Source organism: Ceratotherium simum, chromosome 19 (assembly GCF_057802395.1).
Source record: "Ceratotherium simum simum isolate JZ-2026a chromosome 19, ASM5780239v1, whole genome shotgun sequence".
NCBI lineage: Eukaryota > Metazoa > Chordata > Mammalia > Perissodactyla > Rhinocerotidae > Ceratotherium > Ceratotherium simum.
Window position 1 is genome coordinate 53256936 of NC_141918.1, and position 21059 is coordinate 53277994.

Below are 21059 nucleotides of genomic sequence, written 5' to 3' on the forward strand. Positions count from 1 at the left end.
TGATTCTTGCTCACGCTGACTTCTTTCCTTATGTGCCTAAGTCTAAATATACATGTGCTGGTAATAGTATCAGAAAACTTATTCTTAGGAATAATTTCAAATCTAATGGAAATCTACCTTCTTATAGAGAGATCTATGTTTCTGCTAGGCATCTAGGGACACTATTAGTCTGAGATCATCTTAATATAAGTTCAAAGTTTGAAATTCCCTGGACCACTGAGATGATGGAAACAACCACAAGAGGACTTGTTTACTTCAGGTACATTCTTACCCTCAGGATATAGCCCTTTTGTGTCCCACCTTAGTGTCATAAGTACATCCTGTTCAACTTTCCACTTTGTGCAATCCCTGGGCTATTGCTGTACCCTTCATGTAGTGAGGATATCAAAATGAAAGTTCCAGTTCTCAGGATTGGCCAGTGCTCACAGAGCAAAAACACCTTCTAATCTCATTTACCTTTCTGGGTTCTTCTTTGTTCTTAATTTTGGTCTCATAGTTTCTTACTCTCTTTTTAGTATTTGCTTTTAATAAAGATTTCTAGATTTTTCTCCCAGAATTTTTAGTAGTTTTCAGCAAGAGAATGGGTCAACTTCCAGAATCCAGAGGTCCATTCCTTTCTTTCTGAGTCATTTTTGCTAAGTTATTTTTTTTTTAGGAAGTTGTGCATCTCTTCAAATTGTTCAAACTTACTGGCATAAAGTTGTTCATAGTGTTCTCTTTTTATCTTTTTAGTTTTTGCCATATCTGAAATTGACTTTCTTTTTCATTCCCAATTGTTTTTATTTGGGCTTTATCTCTTGTTTTTCTTGGTCAGACTCATGCAAGTGTTGCCTATTTTATTACTCTTTCAAAAAAAATCAATAGAGGTGACGTCAGCATCATGGCGAATTAGCTTCCCACATTGAACTCTCCCCCTCTAAGACACGACAAAAAGGACATTCATATTCCAACAGAAGCTATTCACACAACACAGGGGACATCTGAGGCACCCAGGCAGCCGTACACCCGAGGACTGAGGTGCTGGAATCCCCAGAGGAAGTGGAAGGTGGTAAGAGGAGCTCCTTTTCTTCCCCAAGGACTGTGACCCAGAGACTGAAACCATGCGGCTCTCAGAGGAGGAGGAGGGGTGGCTCGCTGCATGAAAACCGGTGCTCTCCAAGACCCCTCACAGCCCGAGGACATTCCCCTACAGAGGGAGCGGAACTGTTGTGAGGGTAGTTTCAACAAGCTAGCCCCTCAGGAGAGCAGAGAGCTACAGCGAGGCGAGAAACCTCTGAGATCAGGGAGGCGAAAGTAAGCACCCCTCCCCCACCCGGCCCACCTGACTGGCGCTTTGGCTCAGCCCCGTCCCCAGAGGCAGCAGCCCCAGGTGCTCTGGCCCCACCAGCAGGGACAGCGTGACCACCCCACCCCCATAGGCAATGGCCCCCAGATGCCCAGGCCTGAAAAGCACTAAGGTGAGCCTGTGCCCCTGCACCAGAGGCAGCGGCAGCTCAGGCCCCACCGCACCACAGCCCCAGCTGTGCTGGCTGGACCAAGCCACGGCCCCAGCTTCCCTGGCTTCCCTGTACCCCGCCCACAGCCCCATCGGCTTGACCGCCCCCCCACCCCTGGCTCCAGTGGCTTCAGCTTGGCCTGTGCTCAGGCTCCAGCTGACTTGGTGCCAGCAACTTCGGCCCACCACACTCCAGTTCCAGCTTCTTTGGCCCAGTGCACTCCAGTTCCAGCTTCTTCTGCCCATTGGAGCTCCAGCTCCTGCTTCTTTGGCCCAGTGGTATCTCAGCTGCCACTGCTGCAACCCGCCCGCACCCAAGCCCCAGCTGCTTCGGCCTAGCTGTGCTCCAGTCTCAGCTGTTCCTATGCTCCAGCTCCAGCTGTTCCCATGCTTCCCCCCCAGCAGCCTCCACTCAACCACGCCTCAGATCAGCCAGGGGCTGACGAGAGTGCCCGTGGATTGAGCCGGGCCAGAATACACAGCCCTTGACCCCCACACCACGGCAGCAAAAGGAAACTGTGACCATATATTTTAACCATGAGGAAAAGTAAGCCAACACTGACAGGCACCATGCAAAAATATATTAAATCTCCAGACCAAAAGGAAAATGACAAGCACCCAGAAGTCAACCCGGAAAGCACAGTGATGTATAACCTTAATGACAGAGAATTCAAAATAGCCATCATAAAAAAGCTTAATGAAATACAAGAAAACACAGATAGACAATTCAATGAAATCAGGAGTTTCTTCACAAAAGAGATTGAAACAGTAAAAAAATCAATCAGACATCTTAGAGATGAAAAACACAATAGAGGAGATAAAGACAAATCTGGAAGCCTTAAGTATCAGAGCTGACAATATGGAGGAAAGAATTAGCAATATTGAGGACAGCAATGCAGAAATGATCTAGATGGAGGAGGAAAGAGAACTAAGACTAAAAAGAAATGAAGAAACTCCGAGAAATATCTGACTCAATTAGGAAATCCAACATAAGGATTATAGGTATTCCAGAGGGAGAAGAGAGGGAAAAAGGAGCAGAGAACTTGTTCAAAGAAATAATATCTGAGAACTTCCCAAGCCTGCGGAAGGAGCTGGAAATACCAGTGAATGAAATCAATAGATCTCCTAAATATATCAACACAAAAAGACCCTCTCCAAGGCATATAGTAGTAAAGCTGGCAAAAGTCAATGACAAAGAAAAGATATTAAGGGCAGCTAGACAAAAAAAAAAAAAATCATAACATACAAAGGATTTCCTATCAGGACCTCAGCCGATTTCTCAACAGAAACTTTACAGGCTAGGAGAGAGTGGAACGATATAATCAAAATTCTGAAGGACAAAAACTTTCAGCCAAGAATACTCTATCCAGCAAAAATATCCTTCAGATATGATGGAGAAATAATAACTATCCCAGATAACCAAAAGCTAAGGGAGTTCATTGCCACAAGACCCCCACTACAAGAAGTGCTCAAGAAGGTCCTCATCCCTGAGGAAAAATAGACAGAGGGGATTCAAAGTTTTAAACAAGGAGGAAAATATGTCGACAAAACCAGAAAAATTGCAGTCCTCTACCAAAATAGATTAGCAAACAAATATAAAACCAAAGATCAAGGGAAGGTAAGCACCAAGCATAAATATAACCTCATGTTAAACACGAACTCACAATACAAGAAGGAATAAGATGTGACAATAATAACATAGAAGGGGAAGAGGAAAGGGATCGAGTCAACTTAGTCTAAGGGAATAAGAGGCCATCAAAAAATGGACTATCATATCCACGAGATTTTTTATACAAACCTCATGGTAACCACTAACCAAATAATCAGAACAGAATCACACATGATAAAGAAAGAGAAAACTAAGAGAACCCCCATACAGAACTACCAAACTAAATTGGTAGTCTGAAACACACGGGACAAGAAACAAAAGAAATGCAAAAGAACCGGAAAAAGAGCAATAAAATAACAACAACAAACCCCCATATATCAATAATTACACTAAATGTAAATGGACTGAACTCTCCAATCAAAAGACACAGAGTGGTGGGGTGGATTAAAAAACAAGACCCAACAATACGCTGCCTCCGGGAAACACATCTCAGCTCTAAAGACAAACACAGGCTCAGAGTGAAAGGATGGAAGACAATACTCCAAGCTAATGGCAAACAAAAGAAAGCAGGTGTTGCCATACTTATATCAGACAAAGTTGACTTCAAGATGAAACAGGTAATGAGAGACAAAGAGGGGCAATATATAATGATAAAAGGGACACTCCACCAAGAAGACATATCACTTTTAAATATATCTGCACCCAATACAGGAGCACCAAGGTACATAAAGCAACTATTAACAAACCTAAAAGGAGATATTAACGACAACACAATAGTAGTAGGGCATCTCAACACCCCACTCTCATCAATGGACAGATCATCCAGACAGAAAATAAATAAGGAAATAATGGACCTAAACAAAAAACTAGATGAAATGGACTTAATAGACATATACAGAGCACTCCATCCAAACACAGCAGATTACACATTCTTCTCAAGCGCGCATGGAACATTCTCAAGAATAGACCATATGTTGGGAAACAAGGCATACTTATATAAATTTAAGAAGATTGAAATCATAACAAGCATCTTTTCAGACCATAATGCCATGAAATTAGAAGTCAACTACAAGGAAAAAACCAGGAAAGTGACAAAGCTGTGGAGACTCAACAACATGCTAGTAAACAACCAATAGATCATTGATGAGATTAAAGGAGAAATCAAAGCATATTGGAAGACAAATGAAAATGAAAATACACCGTACCAACTCATATGGGATGCAGCAAAGGTGGTCCTGAGAGGGAAACTCATAGCAATACTGGCCCACTTTAACAAACAAGAAAAAGCCCAAATAAGCAACCTCAAACTACACCTAACAGAATTAGGAAAAGAAGAACAAACAAAGCCTAATGTCAGCAGAAGGAGAGAAATAATAAAAATCTGAGCAGAAATAAATGAAATTGAAATTAAAAAAACAGTAGAAAGGATCAATGAAACAAAGAGCTGTTTCTTTGAGAAGATAAACACAATTGACAAACCCTTAGCCAGACTCACCAAGAAAAAAAGAGAGAAGGCTCAAATCAATAAAATTAGAAATGAAAAAGGAGAAATTACAACAGATACCACAGAAATACAAAAGATTATAAGAGAATACTGTGAAAAACTATATGCTAACAAATTGGACAATCTAGAAGAAATGGATAAATTCCTAGACTCATACAACCTCCCAAAACCAAATCAAGAAGAAATACAGAAGCTGAATAGACCAATCACAAGTAAAGAGATTGAAACAGTAATCAAAAACCTCCCAAAAAATAAAAGTCCAGGACCAGATGGCTTCTCTGGAGAATTTTACCAAACATTCAAAGAAGACTTAATACCTATCCTTCTCAAACTATTCCAAAAAATAGAGGAATATGGAACACTTCCCAACACATTCTACGAGGCCAACATCACCCTGATACCAAAGCCAGGCAAAGACAACACTAAGAAGGAAAACTACAGACCAATATCCCTGATGAATATAGATGCAAAAATCCTCAACAAAATATTGGCAAACCGAATACAGCAATACATTAAAAGATCATATACCATGATCAAGTGGGATTTATACCAGGGACACAGGGGGATGGTTCAACATCCGCAAATCAATGTGATACACCACATTAACAAAACGAGGAATAAAAACAATGTGATTATCTCAATAGATGCAGAGAAGGCTTTTGACAAGATCTCACATCCATTTATGATAAAAACTCTCAACAAAATGGGTATAGAAGGAAAGTACCTTAACATAATAAAGGCCATATATGGCAAACCCACAGCCGGCATCATACTCAATGGGGAAAAACTGAAAGCCATCCCTCTGAAAACAGGGACAAGACAAGGGTGCCCACTCTCGCCACTCTTATTCAACACAGTACTGGAGGTTCTGGTCAGAGCAATTAGACAAGAAAAAGGAATAAAAGGGATCCAAATAGGCAACGAAGAAGTGAAACTCTCGCTGTTTGCAGATGACATGATCTTATACATAGAAAACCCTATAGAAATAATTGGAAAACTATTAGAAATAATCAACAACTACAGCCAAGTGGCAGGGTACAAAATCAACTTACAGCAATCAGTTGCATTTCTATACACCAACAACGAACTAACAGAAAGAGAACTCAAGAAGACAATCCCATTTACAATTGCAACAAAAAGAATAAAATATCTAGGAGTAAATTTAACCAAGGAACTGAAAGACCTATACAATGAAAACTATAAGACACTACTGAGTGAAATCAATGATGACATAAAGAAATGGAAAAAGATTCCATGCACTTGGATTGGAAGAATAAACATTGTTAAAATGTCCATACTACCTAAAGCAATCTACAGATTCAATGCAATCCCAGTCAGAATCCCAAGGACATTCTTCACAGAAATAGAACAAAGAATACTAGCATTCATACGGGGCACCAAAGACCCTGTATAGCTAAAGCAATCCTGAAAAAGAAGAACAAGGCTGGAGGAATCACAATTCCTGACTTCAAAACATACTACAAAGCAATAGTAATTAAAACAGCATGGTACTGGTACAAAAACAGACACACAGATCAATGGAACAGAATTGAAAGTCCAGAAATAAAACCACACATCTATGGACAGCTAATCTTTGACAAAGGAGCTAAGAACATACAATGGAGAAAAGAAAGTCTCTTCAATAAATGGTGTTGGGAAAACTGGACAACCACATGCAAAAGAATGAAAGTAGCCCATTATCTTTTGCCACACACAAAAATTAACTCAAAATGGATCAAAGATTTGAAAGTAAGACTGAACCCATAAAACTCCTGGAAGAAAATATAGGCAGTACACTCTTTGACATCAGTCTTAGAAGGATCTTTTTGAATTCCCTGTCTACTCAGACAAGGGAAACAAAAGAAAAAATAAACAAGTGGGACTTCATCAGATTAAAGAGCTTCTACAAGGCAAATGAAACCAGGATCAAAATGAATAGGGAACCCACCAGCTGGGAAAAAATATTTGCAAACCATATATTTGACAAGGGATTAATCTCCATAATATATAAAGAACTCACACAACTGAATAACAAACAACCCAATCAAAAAATGGGCCGAGGAAATGAACAGACACTTCTCCAAAGAAGATATACAGATGGCCAATAGGCACATGAAAAGATGCTCAACATCACTAATCATCAGGGAAATGCAAATCAAAACCACACTACGATATCATCTTACACCCGTTAGAATGGCTATAATCACCAAGACAAAAAGCAACAAATGCTGGAGAGGCTGTGGAGAAAGGGGAACCCTAATCCACTGCTACTGGGAATGCAAACTGGTGCAGCCTCTGTGGAAAACAGTAGGGAGATTCCTCAAAAAATTAAAAATAGAAATACCTTATGATCCAGCTATCCCACTACTGGGTATCTATCCAACAAACCTGAAATCAACAATCCAAAGAGGCTTATGCACCCCTATGTTCATTGCAGCATTATTCACTATAGCCAAGACATGGAAGCAACCCAAGTGTCCCTCGACTGAAGAATGGATAAAGAAGATGTGGTATATATATATATATATATATATATATATATATATATATATATATATACCATGGAATACTACTCAGCCATAAAAAAGACAAAATCGTCCCATTTGCAACAACATGGATGGACCTGGAGAGTATTATGTTTAGTGAAATAAGCCAGACAGAGAAAGACAACCAGTGCATGATTTCACTCATGTGTGGAAGATAAACCAACAAACGGACAGATCGAACTGTTTGGTGGTTACCAGGGGCCAGGGTGGTGGGGGGTGGGCGCAAGGGGTGGAGGGATGCACTTCTATGGTGACTGATAAACAATAATGTACAACAAAAATTTCACAATAAAAAAAATATATATATATAAAAATAAGCTGACCCATAAACTTCCATTTGGTGTGAATATGTTTGCTTAGAAGGACTCTCCTTTCAAATAATTATAATAAAGTTATTTTTTAAATGGAAAAAAAATCAATAGAATCCTCTCTATTTTCCCTATATTTTCTATTTCATTAATTTTCTCTTTATGTTCATCATGTATTTTTTCTACTTTCTTGGAGTTACTTCTGCTTTTCTCTCTCTAACTTCTTAAGTTGGACCCTTAGCTCATGAATTTCAGGATGTTTTCTTTAAAACAAAAGAAAGCTTCTTGTGTTAGTTAAATCTTCTATATCTCTATTATTTTTTATCTGCCTTATCTATCAGTAATTCAGAGATTGGCAATCTACGCTGATATAAATTTCTCAGTTTCTCAATATGTATCAATTAATTTTTACTTTTGTTGATATTAGTATGGCTGCCAGTTTTCATGGTTAGTATTTTTCTGGAATCTTTTTCTTCATTTATCTTTCATACCTTCTGTTTTTTAAATATACAGAATCTTTTGGAGACAATATATTTTCTTTTTGTTTGTTTATTTTTTAAATCCAGCAGAACAATCTCTGTTTTTTTTTATTATTATTTTTTGAGAGGAAGATCAGGCCTGAGCTAACATCCATGCTAATCCTCCTCTCATTTTGCTGAGGAAGACCAGCTCTGAGCTAACATCTATTGCCAATCCTCCTCCTTTTTTTCCCCCAAAGCCCCAGTAGATACTTGTATGTCATAGTTGCACATCCTTCTAGTTGCTGTATGTGGGACGCAGCCTCAGCATGGCTAGAGAAGCGGTGCGTCGGTGCGCGCCCGGGATCTGAACCTGGGTCGCCAATGGCGGAGTATGCGCACTTAACTGCTAAGCCATGGGGCCAGCCCCAAACAATCTCTATTTTTTTTTTTATTGTGAGGAGGATCAGCCCTGAGCTAACATCCAATGCCAATCCTCCTCTTTTTGCTGAGGAAGACGGGCCCTGGGCTAACATCCATGCCCATCTTCCTCTACTTTATATGGGACGCCGCCACAGCATGGCTTAACAAGTGGTGCGTCGGTGCGCACCCGGGGTCCGAACCGGCGAACCCCGGGCCGCCGCAGCGGAACGTGCGCACTTAACCGCTTGCGCCACCGGGCTGGCCCCTCCAACAATCTCTATTTTTAAACTGGTAAAGTCAATATATTTATACACAGAATATAGTGGAGTGATTTTTAATCCATTAGTATATTTTCTATTTTTTTTGCATGTGAGTTTAATCCATTTACATGTATTATGTTTGCTGGAAATTTAGAACTTGTTTCCACTGTCTTGCTTTATGCTTTATTTTTATGTTTCTTTTTTCGTCTCTTGACTTTTTTATATATAATTATTTATTTGTTTTATTACTTAATTTTTGCCTTCTACTACATAGAAATTTATACACTGTATTTTTTTCTCTTTATAATAGTAGTAGTCTTTTAGTAATTTTAACAACTCAGCAAGATCTAAAATTAATCATACCTTAACTCCTCTTTCAAACAATATAAGTCTAAGGACACTCCTCTTGCATCAACCACCCCACTTCCCAACTTAATGGTGTTGCTAAGTATGCGTGATGAATTTCCAGGGTGAAAATAAAGTAGTAGATAACTTTCCCACCATTAGAGGGCGAGATGCATTTTTTAAAAATAATTTTTGATTTTCTATACTTCAAAATAATGTTATTATTTATCTTAGTAGTAAATTGAATTACTTATCAAATGACCAACTGAACTTCTGTTTCGAGAAGTTGCCCTAAAAGCGCATATTTACCTCCTTAGCCATTCAAAATTCAATTAAATTAACAGAAGAAATATAAACATAAAAATAATTCATGGCAGCACTAAAAACAGGTCTGGGGTGCCACCAGAATACCAGAAGAGTGAAGAATTTCTAAGTCACATGAAGTAGATGTCACACTCTAGTGTTAATTCTGAGGAGGGGGGTGGAATATGGCAAGAGCAGGGACATTAAAGGAGACTTCATTTGGTGTGTGTACGTTTGTGTTGTCTGAATTTCTACAAAGAAAATGTATTCGTGTATTCTTTGTGTAGAAAAAAAGGTTACATAGTCATTTATAAATAAACTATATGGATAGAGATTTGATGATAAAATCTAACAGGGCTGAGGATTTTTGAAACCTATACATTTGACAAATGTGATAAGAACTCCTCCAAAAGGGAGCTGAAATCAGAGACAGTGGAAATCTTCAATTCATGTGGAATTTATGTTTGTTAGGAAATAGAGATCTGACTATAAATATTTTTTTCAAATGAATATCCAGCTGTCTCAATATCCTTTATTGACTGTTTACCCTTTTACAGAGTTGAAATGCTACCTTTATCATTTACTAGATTCCTTTAAATACATGCGTCTATATTTTCTATTTTTTCCCACTCATATTTTTGTCCATCCCTGCCCCAGTTCTATACTACATTAATTATTATTGGTTTTTAATGTGTTTTTATATCTGGCAGTTTAATAGTCTTCTTTTTCAAGATTGTCTGTGTTCTGCTCTTGCATTTTCCTTTCTGGATGAAATTTAGAATCTGATTAATTTCATTAAAATTATCATCAGCTATTGATGGGGATAACGTTAGATTTACGGACACATTTGAGGAGAATGGGCTTCTTTATACCGTCAGCCTTTCCATCCAAGCAGTTGTACGTGCGCATCTCTCTTCTCTCCATCTTCTGTCTCTGCTTCTCTCCCCCCGTTAGCTTTGTTATCTCTAGTGAGTATCATCCTCTTCCTTGCAGAAGAGGATATGCCAGCTTGTTGCCCTCAATCCAAACCTTCCCAGTTTCACCACCAGAAAAGGAAGTTGCTCTTTTTCCCGGCTGCTCCTCGATAAATCCTGGGATGTGACACTCTGACCTGGCGTGGTCAGACACCCTCTTCCCAACCAATAACAGAAGCCAGGAAGGGGGGAGTGAAGAAGTCAATCAGGAGAGATAAACCACACAGTAATCTGAGCAGAGACAGTACAATGTAAAGAATTTTTAACTAGAACAGGGGATTGGAGTATTGAGGGATTGGCTAGTAAGCAACAAAGAAAACTCGAAAGAACATAGGACTAGCACACATAAGGAGCAGGCACTGCCCCCAGGGCTGAGATGGAGCCCCCGAGGAACAGCCCGCCCCCCAACATGGCTGAGCTCCAGACCCTCTTGGAGAGGGCATGGCCATGGCTTCTTGAATGACTTAGAATTTGCGAAGATGCTTCACAGACAGAATTCACTGGAAACCCGCCCTCTAGCTGCTGGGGAGAGCTGTTCACAGGGAGGTGTCTCACTGGAGGTGCTCTCCTGCAAAACCGCGTGATGGGGAGGAGGGTTTGGGGGTGCGCTGTGGGAGTCGGGCGCTAATGAAGCCGCTCACTGTGTGGGAGCCACATGCACTACAGGAACCTGCCTGACCACTCAGATTCCGTAGGCACCTTTCTACAACAGAACAACGCTGCATTTCTGTGCCATAAGATACCGCTACCCTTCTTACAAGTGAAGTTCTCACCTTTTCCTCTACCCATTCTGCATTTCCCCTGCCCACAGCCGGAACCTCAGCTGGTTGGGATTCTTTGTTTGGTAGAGTGACCCAAACCTTCTTTCCAAAGGGCCTGAGTCCTCAAGCACCCTACCTCTTATTTTTGGTTGCCATAATTTTTCATTAGTCTTAATATTAGACACGGAAGTTCTAAGAGGATCCCCGGAGAACCTCCTGGGTTCCAGAGTGTCCTCCTTGCCACCACTGTGTACAAGCAAGCCAATTTCCCTACAGGGTCACCATCTGAATGTATCAGTTCACTCAAAGTTTACAGCTCTGGTGGGGGTTTTATTTGTTGTTGCTAATTTAGGAAGTATGAGAGGGTTCAAAATTGCTATAATTTGCTTGAGTGTGACTTTTCCATGTACTTTGTTCAATTATATTAATAAACGTCTTAATGGTTTTTTATACATTTGTATGAGTTATTTATGCAGTAAATACTTGTAGAAGTAAAAAAAATCACTCCAGCCAGTAGATTACCCCCTATTTTTGCTTTTTGTTTCAGGGGCATAAGGATCCCAAAATGGCCAAGTGGTAGTCTCATCTTCCAGGTTAGTGGAACTGTTGTTGCATCTCCCCCAAAGAAGCATTCTCCCCTTGGAGACTATGGTCTCCACACCAGCAACAAAGTTTCTAGGTAAGGGAGGAAAAATTCTGAGTGGATTATCAGGTGAAATTGCGAAAAGAGCTGCTCCCACTGACATACTTTAATTCCAATGTATTCTGGCAATGGAAGAGAGAGTACCATATAATGGTCTCTGATTCAAAATATATCCTGGAAGACAGAATTCCATTTTTCCAGGGTGTTGCCTCCCAACTGGGTCATAACTGAGTCTTCAGTAAGTCATTTCACTGTTTAGTTAAGCCAGCTGCTTCCAAGTGATGGTGTATGTGGTAAGATCAGGTAATTCCACATACATGGACCCATTGCTGCACTTCCTTTGCTGTGAATTGAGTTCCTTGCTTGGATGCAGTGTTGCATGGAATGCACTGATGGTGGATAAACCATTTTGTGCGTTCACAGATAGTGGTTCTGGCAGAAACATTATGAGCAGTAAAGGCCAATCCATTTCCAGAATATGTGATTATTCCAGTGGGCATGAATCTTCGCTCCCTTAATGATGGAAGAGGTCCAGTGTAATCAACCTGCCACCAGATGGCTGGTTCATCGCCTGGGGAACAGGGTCATATCAGGACTCGGTGTTGTCCTCTGCTCTTGACAAATTGGGTACTTGGCATAGTGTCAGCAAGATGAGCCTCAGTAGAGAGAGATACAGGTTGTCGAGTGTAGGCACAGCCTGCGTTCCTACCACCATGGCCACTTGGTTCATGGGCCCACTGAGCAAGCACTGGGGTGGCTGGGCAAGGAGGCCGGCTGACAGCCATAGAGTGTGCCATTCTGTCCACCTGATTACTAACAGTCTCCGCTGCAGTGGACACCTTTAGTGTGCATTCAAATAGAACACAAATATCTTCACAGTTTGGCCCATTCAAAGAAATGCATCCATATACCTCTTCCCCACACTTCCTTGTCACCCATCTTCCAATCCCATTCCCTCCAAGTCCCTGTCTAGGATTCTAGAGAAGCCTTCCATGCTTCAGGAGCCTGTCAGGGGAGCACACTGGAACCAGGAAGCAAAACCCTTTTCTACTTCAGTGTCTCTCCAGCACTTTCTACTGACAAAGCTTAACCCTGTGACAGCTAGCAAAAGAAGAATATTTAAGGGGTCGAGATCCGTCTTCACACAGCAAGCATCAAGAGTGAATTTGAAACAGGACAGGTCCTATGTAGTTGCCCAGCTTAGCTTAGAAACCTACCTCTCTATCCATCGCTGTGGCTATGGCACCTCCCATTTGGACCCACATTAAATTGGAGGTGTGCAAAGAGTAGAAGTAGTTCCCCCAAATAAGAGGGAAGAGTACTCTTCCCAAAAGAAGAGAGGAGTTCTGGGCTGACAAAACAATGAATCTTCCTTCCACATCACCCTCTGGCTGCTCAGTGCATGCACACACACACACAAACACACACACACACTGTTTTCTCCATATCTACATTTCTCTTAACAGAAAGCAACTATCCCACATGCAATTGAAAATGTACTCAACCCCTACCCAGTTGGAGGAGAAAACTCAAAGTCACCTCCAGCCCAAATTCAGCATCTTTGAGTGTAGTCAGTCTTGATCAGGTCCAGATGTAGCTAAATGATGAATAATGAATTTTTCCCAAATGCACAAATATACAACGGGGGGCAGGGCATAACGGGATAACAAAAAGCGATGAGAAAGGGCAAAAAGGAGAAGCAATATGCAATGGTTGTGAGCCTGTACCAGATCCTGTTGGACAAGGGTAATGAGGGTAAGAAGGACTTCTCTTCTTCAGCAGAGAATTGAGATCTTTGGTCAGCCAACCACAGTGCCAAGATGTCTTGTGTTTATTATCCTCCAAGACCCGGCCTTAGAGGAGTGTGAGAAGGAATCTCCTGGGACTGCCCTGAACCGAATTCATCTTTCTACAGATACCGAGACTGGGACATTGTCTTTGAGACTGTACAACGGGTAGATGCCTTTTGCCAGGCTGAGGACTTTCTGGCAATATCTCAAAACTTACTTGGCTGCCTGTCAATGTCATTTGGGGGAAATCCATTAGCTTGTCATCAGAAATCTCACCGAGTATGGACTCTGCCCCTGCTGTTTCCATCTCTTGGAAGCTGGCCTGACTACTCTGTCAACCTCCCTAGATCTTAGTTCACTGTCTTTGCCACAGACTCTATCTGAGAGCAGGGGCGGGGCCAAGGGAGGGGACAAGCTGGGGTCATAAAGCCAGGTTACAGCATCAGAGACTCTATCCCCTAAATCGTACACCACTCAACCGGCATAATGGAAGGAATTACCTTTTTCAGTTGGTAAGGAGGCACAGAAGGAGATATTTGAGAAGAATCCTGAGGAAGGAGGCATCCCTGACTCCACTGCTCTGCTGGGTCTCCACATTCCTAGCTAGTTTATTAACTTTATGTGGGGCAAAAAATTTAGTTGTTTCCAGTGGCAGAGTAGATATTATCTGATCCCTGTCAGTATAGGAAAACTAAACCACTGGCAGAAAAGATTCCTCTTAACAATGCTGTGTAAGTATCACTCCACTATTCCCTGTCTCCTCCAGAAAGGCCATGCTAAACCACCGTTTGTCTCTCTCATTGCACTATGCAGGGCAAGCAGGAGCAACATATTCCAACAGCCTGATTTTTTAAAACCAGTTCATAAAGCTAAAGCCTTAGTGGACATAATTATCTGTGCTGAAGGATGAGTATTTTGTTTGTTTATTTTTAGTTACCAACCCAACACAGATAAATGCTTTCATAAAAACAAAACTGCATGCTTCAATGTCACAGTAATGTCAATTATTAAATGTTTCAAAATGCTCCTCTCGATTTCCATGCCTATTTCATTGCTGATCAGCACAGTTTGCAGACTGGCTGTGGTCTCTACACCACATTTTAAGAAGCACTGATCTAACTGATAAAGCCCACTATTTTCCTAGCCTAGGTGTCAATTTCTTTATTAATCAAGAATCTTGGTTCAGAACATATACTGTATATTCTAACCTTACCCAGAATCTGAGTAATGAATATTATAACCTTACCTGGCACCTCAATAGTGGAGCACATTATAAGACCAAGGAAGCCAGTGGGCTTTATGGCATTGTCCTACTTCTTTCATGGTGAAGTGAACTCCTTGGTCGGAGGAATGGTGTTTGGGCTAATGAGATAGTGTATAAGAATTCAGTAAGTCCACGAAGAATGGTGCTTGAGGAAAAAACCAAATCCAATTCCAGAACGAGGAACCATTGTAGTGAGACAGATTGTTGACCATCTATGACAAAAACGAGTCCAAAGTAATTGACATATCTTGCTGGTCCCCTGGAAGGAGGGTGCCTCATCAAGACCTTAGAATTGGTCTCTGTTACTGTAAAATTGACTTTTCAGCAGTGGTAGTGATCACTGGAATAGAGCCTTTCCCCTGCCATTTCCTTGGAAAATCAGACTGTGTTACTCTACAGCTTAAAACCCCTCACTTCCCCTAGCACATGGAAAAATCCAAACTCCCTTCCATAGTCTACAAGGCACTGCAGGTTCTCCTCACTTCCCCTAGCACATGGAAAAATCCAAACTCCCTTCAATAGTCTACAAGGCACCGCCAGGTTCAAGGCCCTAGTGTCTCTCCAACTTCATCTTGTTGCTCTTCTGCTTGCTCTGATCACCTTGCCCCTTCCAAGCTAATACTCAGCACAGCAAACTTTTAGCATAGCCTGTTCCCTCTGCCTGGAACACTCTGCACATTCCCTCCACTCCCATCCCTTGTAGGTAACAGCTGAAATGTTACCTCCTAAAAGTCGTCTCCCCACTACCACACACAGTTCTTTCTAACCCAGTCTCTCGTTCATTTTCTTCGTTACATCTAACAAGAGCTATAATTATTTAATACTATTTGAAAAACAAGTTAGTACAGAAATGGAAACAAAACAGATATTCCATGGTTCTACAGAGCTTTTAAATGCTCGGATATTTTTCTGAACACTCAGAGTGGGAAGCAAAAGATCAAGAGACATCCTTGGAGACCCCGCTAATAATGAAATACCCAAATACCTGCATGCTTCCAAATCCCCCACAAGTCAGCCCCTGTCTTCTCTTTCAAAAGGACAGTGGCATTATCATTTTTCATCCATGATTCACACCAATCAGAGGCCAGGTACCCATGAGCCCGCCTCGTCGTGGCCTTTGATTAAACCAGAGCCGCCCGTCGGCCTCACCCAGGGCCAGAGGCTTCCGACTGCAGCCGAGCTCGGGGGCAGAGGCCCCGCCGGCCTGGGAGCGGGGCCCGGGGCGCCGGGGGTTGCGCGCTGCGGGCGCCCCGGGGCCGTTACTCAGGTCTCGCCCCGCCGGCAGCGCCCCCGGGCCCAGCGCGGCCGTTCAAACTGGCGAGCGTGCGCCCCTCGGGGCCCCGGGCCGTTCCAGGGCTGCCCGGGCGCAGAGCCGCGGAGGACCCCGTCTCCGGCGCCCCTGCGAGCGCCCCCTCCGCCGTCGCCCAGCCGCCCTCGGCTCTCCGCCCGCGCCCGGCCCCGCCTGCGGCCGCCGCCCTCCCGCCCCCGGCCGCGCGGTAACCGCCCCCGAGCGCCCCGGGCCCCGGCGGGGCCTGACCCAGACCCCGGTTGAGTAGGGACTGGAGGGGCAGGCGACAGAGCGACCCAGGCTCCCTGCGTTGTCCATCTATCTCTATCTAGCTAATCGATGTAGCCATCATCTATCTCTATCTATCCATCATCTATCATCTATTTATCTGTGTCAACCTACGCATCATCTACCTACCTATCCATTATCTGCCTATCATCTATATCTATCTGTATCCATCATCTGCCTATCCATCCTTCTATCATCCATCTATCCATCATCTATCTATATCTAGCTGTCATCTATCATCTATTTATCTATATCTACCCATCTACCCAACATCTATCTATCCATTATCTACCTACCTACCTATCCATCATCTATATCTATCCATCATCTATATGTCATCTGTTTATATCTACCCATCATCTATCTATCCATTATGTATCTACCAATCATCTATCTGTATCTATCATCTATCCATCCTTCTATCATCTATCTATCCATCATCTATCATCTATTTATCTATATCTATCCATCTACCCGTCATCTATCAACCTATCTATCCATTATCTACCTATGTATCATCTATCTCTAACTATCTATCTACTGTCTGTCTATCCACCCACCCATGCATCCGTCCGTCCGTCCATCCTCCATCCTCTCCTATCTATTTCAGGACTAGGATTAGAATTCCTTAGTGAGAGCTTTACCGCGGCGAAGTCAATTAACGCGTTTATTTCAACTGAAAAGGCGAAGCAGGACTTTTTCAGACAGAAAATGTCTAAGTTAGACTTAGAGAATAAACTTAGTTGTTAAGGACCAGCTTTGCTAATAATTTTCAGCGGTGGACCTCTTCTAGGAGTTGAATGAACTAACGAGAAAGTAATAAGGTTTCGACAAAAAAAAAAAGTGAAGTATATTATACTGAACGCCAGAAGTTACGTACTCCTGTTTAGGTATCAGCTAAAAATGTACAAGGGATACACGGTTTTTTGCACACCTTTTTAAGCAGTTCTCAAGCGAAATAGCCTGCTCCCAGAGCACCCCCTCCCCGCCCACCCAGCCGAGCTCGCGGGCGGCAGGGCCCGGACCGGGGACCCGGAAGGAGGCCGGGAGAGCGGGGAAGGGGCGGGGAAAGGGAGCAGCGAGAGCCGGAAGTGGCGGCTAGCGCGGAGCCGGGGCGGCCGGCCTGGCGGCGCTCTAGCCCGCGCGCCGTCTCTATGCCCCGCCGCGTCTCGTCTATTTATTGTCGCGGGGACGCGGCGCCCGCCCCGGACCCGGAACAACAAAGCGCGGAGCCCGGAGGCCGAGCCGCGGGGGCTCCTAGCAACGGGCCGGGCGGGAGTTCCATGGAGACGGGGGAGCGCGCCCGCCTCATCATCATCCTCGTCCTCCAGCTGATCCTCCGCGTCCGCCGCCACCGGCAGCAGCGCTGCCGCCGCGTCCTCTGCCGCCGCCCCCTCTTCCCACGGTAACCCGCGGCCCCGGCGGGGGCGGGCGGAGGACGGCGGCGGGGGGCTCGCCAGGGATCACGGGGTGGGGCGGGGCGCCCCGCGGGAGCGGGCCGGGCGCGGGTGGGAGCAGGGAGGGGGCGAAAGGCCGGGGGACGGAGCGCCCCGGAGGAGGGGCGCAGGGGTGCCGGGGGTCCGCGCTCCCCAGAACTTCCCGCGGCCCCTGCTGCGGCGAGGGCCCCCGAACAGCGCCTCGCCCCTTCCCGGTCCTGGCAAGCCAGCAGCCCCGCTTTATTTGATCATCATCATCACCACCCGGAATTAGGCTTGAGGAGGAAGGATCTGGAACCGGGGAGGATGGAATGAACTGTGTGTGGGGAGGGCTGAGCCAGGATAAGGGTCGGGCGGGATAAGCGCTTCATAATAGCCAGCCAGAGCCCTAAAAGTGCAGTTAATGGGGAACGGCGGTGTCTGAAGCTCTGCCCTTCCGCCCAGATGTGCATCTGCGGGCGCTGCCAGCGTGCTCGCTGCACCAGGCGCGGACTGCAGCCAGTCCACAGCTGTGCGCCCTCTGACTGCATCTGTCACCTGCAGCTCCCCAGGCACACGGGCAGTTAACCAGCCTGGGCTGTGTGTTTACGGTTAAGAACGGTGCCTTAACACTGGCTCGAGAAGAGAAAAGGAAACAAGCCTGGTGTGATTTTTTTTTTTTTTTTTTTTTTTTTTGGTGAAGAAACAATGACAGATTCCCTGGGGAAACTGAAAAAGAGAACTAAAAGGAGAGGGTTCAGCTCTCCTAGCCTAATTTGCAGTCTCTTTGAAAGTTTGAGAAAATGGCAGTTCATTCGAATCAGGAAGGGGCTTTTTTCTCTATCTGGGTTAAAGAATTATTCACAGTTTGATGTGTTCAGTTAAATGCTCTTCAGTTTAAGCAGTCTCTTTAAGCCTTACATCACTAACTGCTTAATGGTTTTATACTTGCCAAACCATTGTAGGTCAGCAAATGAGGTTTTCCTCATTTGAGAATGAGGCATCCTGGAAAGGCCACATATACATACTACAGTAATACCATTTTTGTGTTCAGTGGGAACAAGGCTCTTTATAATAAAGTTGAAGATGAAAGATGAAAATAAAACTGACAAATCACAGAAGCAATTATGTCAACCACAGCTTCTGTTTGTCCCCCACCTTTTTAGATAAGCCTGGTTTGTGTTCAACAAAAACGTGTCATCCTTATTTCCAGCCCCCTCTTCTCTATTCTCTGCCCTCAAAATCAGTCTCAGAAACTAATGATCTGCTACTGTGTGCTCTTGATTGATGTGACAATACAATTTTTTTTTTCTTTTGTGAGGAAGATCAGCACTGAGCTAACATCCATGCCAATCCTCCTCTTTTTTGCTGAGGAAGACTGGCCCTGGGCTAATATCTGTGCCCATCTTCCTCCAGTTTATATGGGACGTGGCCACCACATGGCCTGACAAGCAGTGCATCGGTGCGCACCCGGGATCTGAACCCCGGGCCGCCAGCAGCGGAGTGCGTGCACTTAACCGCTACGGGGCCAGCCCCCAAAACAGAGTTTTTAACTCAGGCATTTTCATGGAATTGAGGTTCAGTGTTTCTTGTTAAAGGAATTTCTTGTATGAGGTCGGCAGATTCCTTTAACAAAGATGGGAAGTATAATCATTGGGATACTTAAAGTTGCATTTTAAGTCTGAGAAGGAAAACCCAGTATTGTCATCTTTAGGTTAATGAATCAAGGACTGTGGCTTAATCTTTTCATATAGCTGTTCTGTGAAGGGTACACTGAGGGATGACCACACTTGAGGCTGCTGGATGTTGAGTGCCAGGATTTTCCTAGTGCCTCTGAGACTCAGTGAATTCCCTCTTTCTCAGGGCTGCCAACACACTCACTTCACCTCGACCTTATTTGATGTTGCCTCTGCCCCTTCCGTGTCTGAGTGGGGTCAGGACCTAGCTTCCACCTTTATTAACAATCCAATTTCTGCTTTCCCTGCGCTCTGCTCCAACCCTGGCAGCGTTTGGTGTTGTCTTAGTTCCTCTCCTTGCTTAATTATGTCCCAAAAATGATTTTATATGCTCTTTGTATTATTTCTGTTTCTTACCGAGTTTTCAACACTTGTCTGGGCCTGTGTATTCTTTTGATTAGTGTTACATTGGAGGGATGGTGTTAACAGTATTATTTGAGGATTGGAGTAGTCATGTCAGATGTTCTGTATTCCTTCTGAACGACTCTTGATTGTGCAGTATGATAGGTAGGAGCCTTCTGCTGAGAATCAAAAGACTGTATTGAAATAAGGCATGTAAAAATATTTGGAGTTTTCAGAAGAAAAGGTGTTTTAGAAGTCCCAAGTGGTAGTAATGTAATTGTAGACAGTCACTTTTTTAAAGATGAGTATTGTAGAGCCTGCTGTTTGTTTTTAATTGAACCTCAGATTTTCATAATTCTTATTCCAAAAAAACTTTTCTTAACATCAGTCTTTTCTGATCATTTTGCATCTGAATATTTGACTGAAATTACTTTTTGCCCAATTTGAGGGAACAATTTAAGTGATTCCCACAAATTTTTCTTCATGTGGAAAATTGTCATATCAAAATTTTTGTGAATGTGTATATATATATAGAATGTGCAGAATTTGCTATAAAATAGAACGAATACATATGAAATATACGACTGAATATTTTTGGAGAGTATTATTTCTTATCATGAATGTGGCACATTATTTAAAAATCAGCAGATATTGTATAATCTAGTTGAGCGGGTCTCGGTGCTGTTTTTAGGTGAAGGAGCCCCGTAATAACCTGATGATGGATTTCCTTCTGTTGCATCATAGACCATGTGATGAAATTATTATTGCTATGAAACATAAAGTTTAAATTGATTTCAGAAGAATTTATAGTAGACTGTTTCCATAATGTCTCTGAGTCAAAACCTGTAGTGCTTTGAACCTTTGCCTATATTGTGGCTTTTGAACTAATAAAGATTTCCTGAAGTTTACACCCGTATTTGTTGTACCTTTTGTATGCCTGATGCCACATCAGGTATGCAAACCTGGATGACAAGTGTGTCTCTTCAAGTGCTTTCTGTGCACTTGTAGATAGCGGAGACGTGACACGCGTGGATACCAAAACAGGACAGACACATTTGAATTTTAAATCCTTTATCACATACTGCCGGGTGCTCTTGCTGAATTAGGAGTTTCTTGAGGATCAGGACTGTGAGTCGCCATCATATTATATGTCCGTGTTGTGCGCGTGTGTGTGTGTGTATTTTGAAGATTAATGTGTTAATAGGAGGATGTATATTTTTATTTCTTTCACTTCAGGGATTTATCTAGTGGATGAAGGGAACCTTTAGGCATCTGATCTAATGAGGAATCCAATTCTTTATGCCTGG

General features: G+C 43.1%; 1 protein-coding gene across 3 annotated transcripts in view; it reads left to right on the plus strand.

Annotated features, from left to right (window-relative positions):
• Positions 1-17451: 17451 nt before the first annotated feature.
• Positions 17452-21059, plus strand: part of TBPL1 (TATA-box binding protein like 1) — a 29931-nt gene continuing 26323 nt past the window's right edge. For 2 of the 3 annotated variants that reach the window (XM_087444132.1, XM_004422338.3), the window contains exon 1: positions 17453-17664. The gene's annotated coding sequence lies outside the window, so the exon portion shown is untranslated. Of the gene's footprint in view, positions 17665-21059 lie in introns of all 3 variants that reach the window. The other variant, XM_087444133.1, reaches the window with a different exon arrangement.